General features: G+C 37.2%; 1 long non-coding RNA gene across 1 annotated transcript; it reads left to right on the top strand.

The window, feature by feature from the left end:
- The first annotated feature begins 645 nt into the window (after positions 1-645).
- Positions 646-5,387, top strand: LOC135476673 (uncharacterized). The gene is made up of 3 exons (XR_010445120.1): positions 646-943; positions 2,802-3,000; positions 4,341-5,387. It is a non-coding gene; the product is annotated as an uncharacterized LOC135476673 (long non-coding RNA).
- Positions 5,388-5,671: the final 284 nt, after the last annotated feature.

A 5,671-nucleotide genomic window follows, 5' to 3' on the forward strand; every position in this document is an offset into this window, starting at 1 on the left:
CTCATTATACCCCAGTCAACAAAGTTTATAGGGAAGGTATTCTGGAATCATCCTGCCTGTCTGTTTGGCTGTCTGTCAGTCTGTCTGTCTGTTTGGCTGTCTGTCAGTACGATTTTGTCTGTCCATCTCCTCCCAAAACTAGTGTGCTGATTTCAGTGAAACTTAGCATACACCTTGCCTATCATCTGAATTGTGCTGAAGTGTAATGGCATTTGGGTAATTGTGAAAATAATTACCCTCAATTAGAACTGCTTAGTAGTGCTTTTCCATATACATGTATTGGGATTTTGTCCATGCAAATCTTCCCAAAAGCACACTGAGTCTGTTTCCATGAAACTAAGCATACATCTTCCCTATGATCTAAACTTGTGCATGCTTAAGTTTAATTACAACTGAGTAATTATTTTCATAATTACTCCCATTCAGGTACTTCAGTGTAATAATTGACTTCCATGTACATGTAGACTGTATTCTCTTCTGATTGCTCCATTGCTCCATTCATTCTGGATGTACCAGTAGTGCAATCAGTGCACACCATGAATGGCCCATGAAACCAGGTATATGAAGCCAAAGTAAGAAACATGGCATCCTGTCATTTCTTTAAGGTTTTCTTTATGTTATTATTTTTTTTTTGTTGAAATGTTGGGGGATGGAAGAGGTTTATTTCGGACATCCTGATGCTAGTTATAGAAGTGAAGCATTTGCGTGTTGCTCAAATACTGAATAATAGTTTAACAACACACTACATTCACATGTATACAGATTTAACTTTAATTTTGTATTAAGTCTGAGGAGTTTTCTGGTACAGGGTTATTCCAGGTGTCTTGGCAGAAAAGTTAGATGTAGCATGTTTTATGTTGTAATTTTAGCTCCAGGAAAGAGGATGGCATCAAACCAGAACTGCCTGGACCAAAACCTTCACTGAGCTTTACGAAAGAAACCAGTAAGTTTGGTATAACATCTAGAAAACATACTGTCTAAAACCTTCACATGCTGTCTAAAAGCTTTGCCAAAGAAACCAGTAAGTTTGGTATAACATCTAGAAAACATACTGTCTAAAACCTTCACCTGGTGTCTAAAAGCTTTGCCAAACAAACCAGTAAGTTTGGTATGACATCTAGAAAACATACTGTCTAAAACCTTCACATGCTGTCTAAAAGCTTTGCCAAACAAACCCGTAAGTTTGGTATGACATCTAGAAAACATACTGTCTAAAACCTTCACTTGCTGTCTAAAAGCTTTGCCAAAGAAACCAGTAAGTTTGGTATAACATCTAGAAAACATACTGTCTAAAACCTTCACATGCTGTCTAAAAGCTTTGCCAAAGAAACCAGTAAGTTTGGTATGACATCTAGAAAACATACTGTCTAAAACCTTCACTTGCTGTCTAAAAGCTTTGCCAAAGAAACCAGTAAGTTTGGTATAACATCTAGAAAACATACTGTCTAAAACCTTCACATGCTGTCTAAAATCTTTGCCAAAGAAACCAGTAAGTTTGGTATAACATCTAGAAAACATACTGTCTAAAACCTTCACATGCTGTCTAAAAGCTTTGCCAAAGAAACCAGTAAGTTTGGTATGACATCTAGAAAACATACTGTCTAAAACCTTCACCTGGTGTCTAAAAGCTTTGCCAAACAAACCCGTGAGTTTGGTATGACATCTAGAAAACATACTGTCTAAAACCTTCACCTGGTGTCTAAAAGCTTTGCCAAAGAAACCAGTAAATTTGGTACAACATTCAGAAAACATATTGTCCAAATTAGTAATAGTGAAAGATTGTACTTTGCCTCAGATTGGGCACTTTTTAGATGTGGTTGCTCATCAGTTGAAGCTATAAATCTTAAACCAAATGTGATGAACTCGCCAACATAAGCTATGTGGTATCTAGGTAGTAGTGTGGGAAAACCCTAGGAATGCCACATGTTTATGTTCTGCATAACTTATCTATATTATGTTTTTTAAATGTTTTCACAATCACTGTCATATGAAACCTGTTGACAGAATTGCAACCCTTAAATGTACAGCAATATGCAGATTCATGGGGTTTCCCAACCAGCCCCGTCCCCAAACTCTTTCCAGTTTCCTGCCACAATAATGCTGGCTGCCATTGATAAGTGAAACATTCTTGTATGGCATAAAACACCTATCAAATAAATAACTTAAACATACATGTGTGTATGTTGTATCTAAGGAACTGTGAGAAACCAATCAAAATGCTTTGTTTATGGGTGTTGCTTAGAGGAACCATCGCCTTTTTTATTCAGTGTTATTGAAGGGACAAGGAGGATTTCTTCATTCATACTGTTTTCTTCGTTCACTGTGTTTACTTCACATTTTTTGCATTGATAAGGCTTAGGCAACACCAGTTCAAATTTCCTTTTTACTGGTAGAATGAATATTTTTCACAGACGTAAGAGGGAATGAAAATAAAAATAGAAGTAAAAATTCATCTACTCTTGGAAAATGCAGACTGTCCCAGCAGTTATTCCTGTTAAAGACATTTATGTGATCCGAAACCCTAGAAAAAAAGGAAAATCATTTAAAACATGTCTTAAAACAGGTGAATTTTTCACTTTTTTTTTTTAATTCTGTTGTTGGACTTTTCTGTGTTGGCTTTCCTGTGAAACAAAAAATAAGATTGGTGTTGCCAATTTATCCAAAGTTGTGGGGTCGAAAAAAGCCATAAAAATCACTACTTCATTCAAGAACAAGGGCAGAAAATATTTTGACAGCTGGACTTTAAGTGATGTGAGGTTTTTATAATTAAGAAAAAATGCATTTTATGATTTGTATTTCAGACTCACCCCGGCCTTTTACTTTCTCAAAGGGTCGTCACGTAGCCAGCAGTAAAACAAAGACATCCTCTAAAGATGGTACATCGTCTGATGAATCCAGTAGTTCTACTCCTGTGAGACGGACGTCCGCTAAAGAGAGAGAATCAGTGGACAGTACTTCACCCGACAGTTCCCCGAATGCCCCCATCAATGACCTCAACAGGTATGGGGAAGGCGTTGCTTGCAGTGCTGTAGTTAAAAATTAGAAAAGGATAGTTCAAGCAAATAAGGATAGTGTATGTAAGTTTTCTATTCTGATTTTTTGTTTATTTTAGATGGTTTTAAAAGCATCTGTTCACTATTTTTTTTGTTCTGATTTTGTATGTTGTTATTCATATGTCGAAAGACAGCTGGGATCTGGATCTACCATGTTCTCACCACAGTTTGGCTGAGGTACTGCCAATGTGTCATTAAGCCCTAATCATTCATCCAGCGCGTATGTGTTCTTTTTTTTATTGTTTTTGCCAAGGATGGCGGATGTATGCAATACTGGAGAATATTTCATTCAGTAATGATGACAGTCAGATTTACTAAACATGTTAAAGGTTCAGCAGAACTATCCTCAAATATTCAAGAAATGATGATTGAAATGATGAAAAGTTTAATAATGCCATTGAAATTCACTTTGCTCTGCTGTCTTTTTCTTGAAGCTTTGGTGGCAGTATGGGTTTGATGGTGCTTATTCGTTTAGTGTTACATGGAGTTTGCTGAAAACCACATGCCTTACACTATGGCACTCATCAGATGTGAATAAGTTTGCTAGTATAAAGTGCTTAAGGACAGGTTTCATGAAGCTCACTTAGCTAAGTAAACCCTTAACTACCATGGCAATGTATGTTGTAGATATATAAAATGCACTTAGCTAAGGGCAACTTAACACTAAGTTAGCTTCATGAATCTGGCTTCTGGACAGAATATGTTGAAGAGATATAAAATGCACTTAGCTAAGCGCTACTTAACACTAAGTACGCTTCGTAAAGCCGGCCCCAGGCACTTTGTTGTAATAATATACATCATACATGTGAAGAATTCCTAAGTATAACAACAACAACAAAGTTTGTGTACATCGTAATGTGGCAATAAAACTGTTAGAAGAATCAGTGAGGAAAAATGACTTATGAATTGCTTTTGTGTCTGGGTAGATTGTGTTTGGTGTGCACAACATGCATGTATCCCTGTCTGTGGAGGGGAGTCAGCTGAAATGATTGCTATAAAGGGCACTGAATATCAGTACTGAATGCCAATTGTGGCGTGATTCTTGCCAGGGACTTGTATTGGGTGCCTTTAATTTGTATTAACTAGAGCGATTCCCTGCTGTATGCAAATGTCACCTATTTCATATTACTGTTGTTCTTCAACATTTTCGCATGTTTGCATCAGAATCGGCAAATTCTGAGGGCATTATTCTGTGTAACCTGGGAAAATCATACTTTTTGTAAAGCTCTGAAATTGAGTATGCAGTGTTAGTTAGTGTTATTGCACGGAGTATTTATCTGTCTGCAGATCAAGTGATGGAAGTCCCTCGGGGAAGTGACAATGGCTGATTGGGGAGCCAGTACGGGAATCATGTGAAATGACAGCCGGATGATCATGGTAATGGGACACAGTGAAATACTATCAATGCAGTGGCCATCCATGTACATAAAATGTCAATATATGCACCAGTGCTCATTTCAAATGCATTCTTATCAGCATATAGTGGCTGTAACAGCAATACATGACAGACAAGTACATGCATTGGGGAACAGTCTGAACTCTTAAAACTCCTGATGGCCTTTAACAAAGCAGCTTAAAGTCATGTGCTCTTTTGCTCTTGTCTGTTGTTTGTGACATTGTATATGTGCCCGTAAAACATTGAGGTTGTACTCAAGCGCTGAAAGGTTACAACTGGGAATTGTGTGTTTACTGTGGTTTGGGCCTCTTGTTTGGCCTGTCAGAGTCTGTGAACCTTTGATCATTTGTATTTGTCATCTGTGAGACTGTTTGCCCAGCTGTCATTATTACTCTACTCCTGCCATCACAAGAAAGTGTTTAGCTACCACAAGTGTCTCTGTATGTCTATCTGCCTGTTGTTGGTCTGTATGTTTGTCGGTCACTCAAAGTTTTTGATATCTTTTAACATGGGCCATTCACATTCAACATGTATAATGAGATGAGGTACCTGGGTGGAAGACAGCAGTCTCTATGCTGGATTTCTGGCTGCTGAAAAATTTGTTCTTGTTTTATCATGTGCAGGGAGTTTTTTGAGCAAAGAGAGATGGGAAACTCTCCGTAGAGAGAAAGCTTAATGGCTCTGTACATTATCAATGAAGCTTGTGATTTTAATAGTTATATACATTTATATATACAATATAAATATTTCAGTTATAAAAACTTTGACAATTTTTTTTGCATTGTGTGTTATGTTACTTTAAAAGAACTAATCATTTAAAAATTGAAAAAACGTACTTTTCATTTTGTATACTGTTCTACAACTTGTACATATATAACTTTTGTTCTTTTTCTGTTTTTTTTTTCTTATGCATATATTAGTGTTCATTCAACAGTGCCTAACATCAAATTTTGTTTTTTTTTTTAGCCCTTACATGTACTGTCATCACAACCCATAAGTATAGTGGTCACAGCACGCAGGGGTTGCAGTGGCTGTTTCCCATCCCCATTTTACCTTGCCCATTTTACCTGTGCCCACATTGAAGTCCATCTGTGGTTCAATAGACCACAGATTATGGCTGTTTATAGTGGCCTTTGTCCACAGCATAAAGTTAGGCAGACTCTTTCCCAAGCCCATAGTTTCAGTGCATCTTCACTAGCCCACACATGTAAGAAATGGAGAC

Source organism: Liolophura sinensis, chromosome 10, assembly GCF_032854445.1.
Source record: "Liolophura sinensis isolate JHLJ2023 chromosome 10, CUHK_Ljap_v2, whole genome shotgun sequence".
In the NCBI taxonomy this organism is placed as follows: Eukaryota; Metazoa; Mollusca; class Polyplacophora; order Chitonida; family Chitonidae; genus Liolophura; species Liolophura sinensis.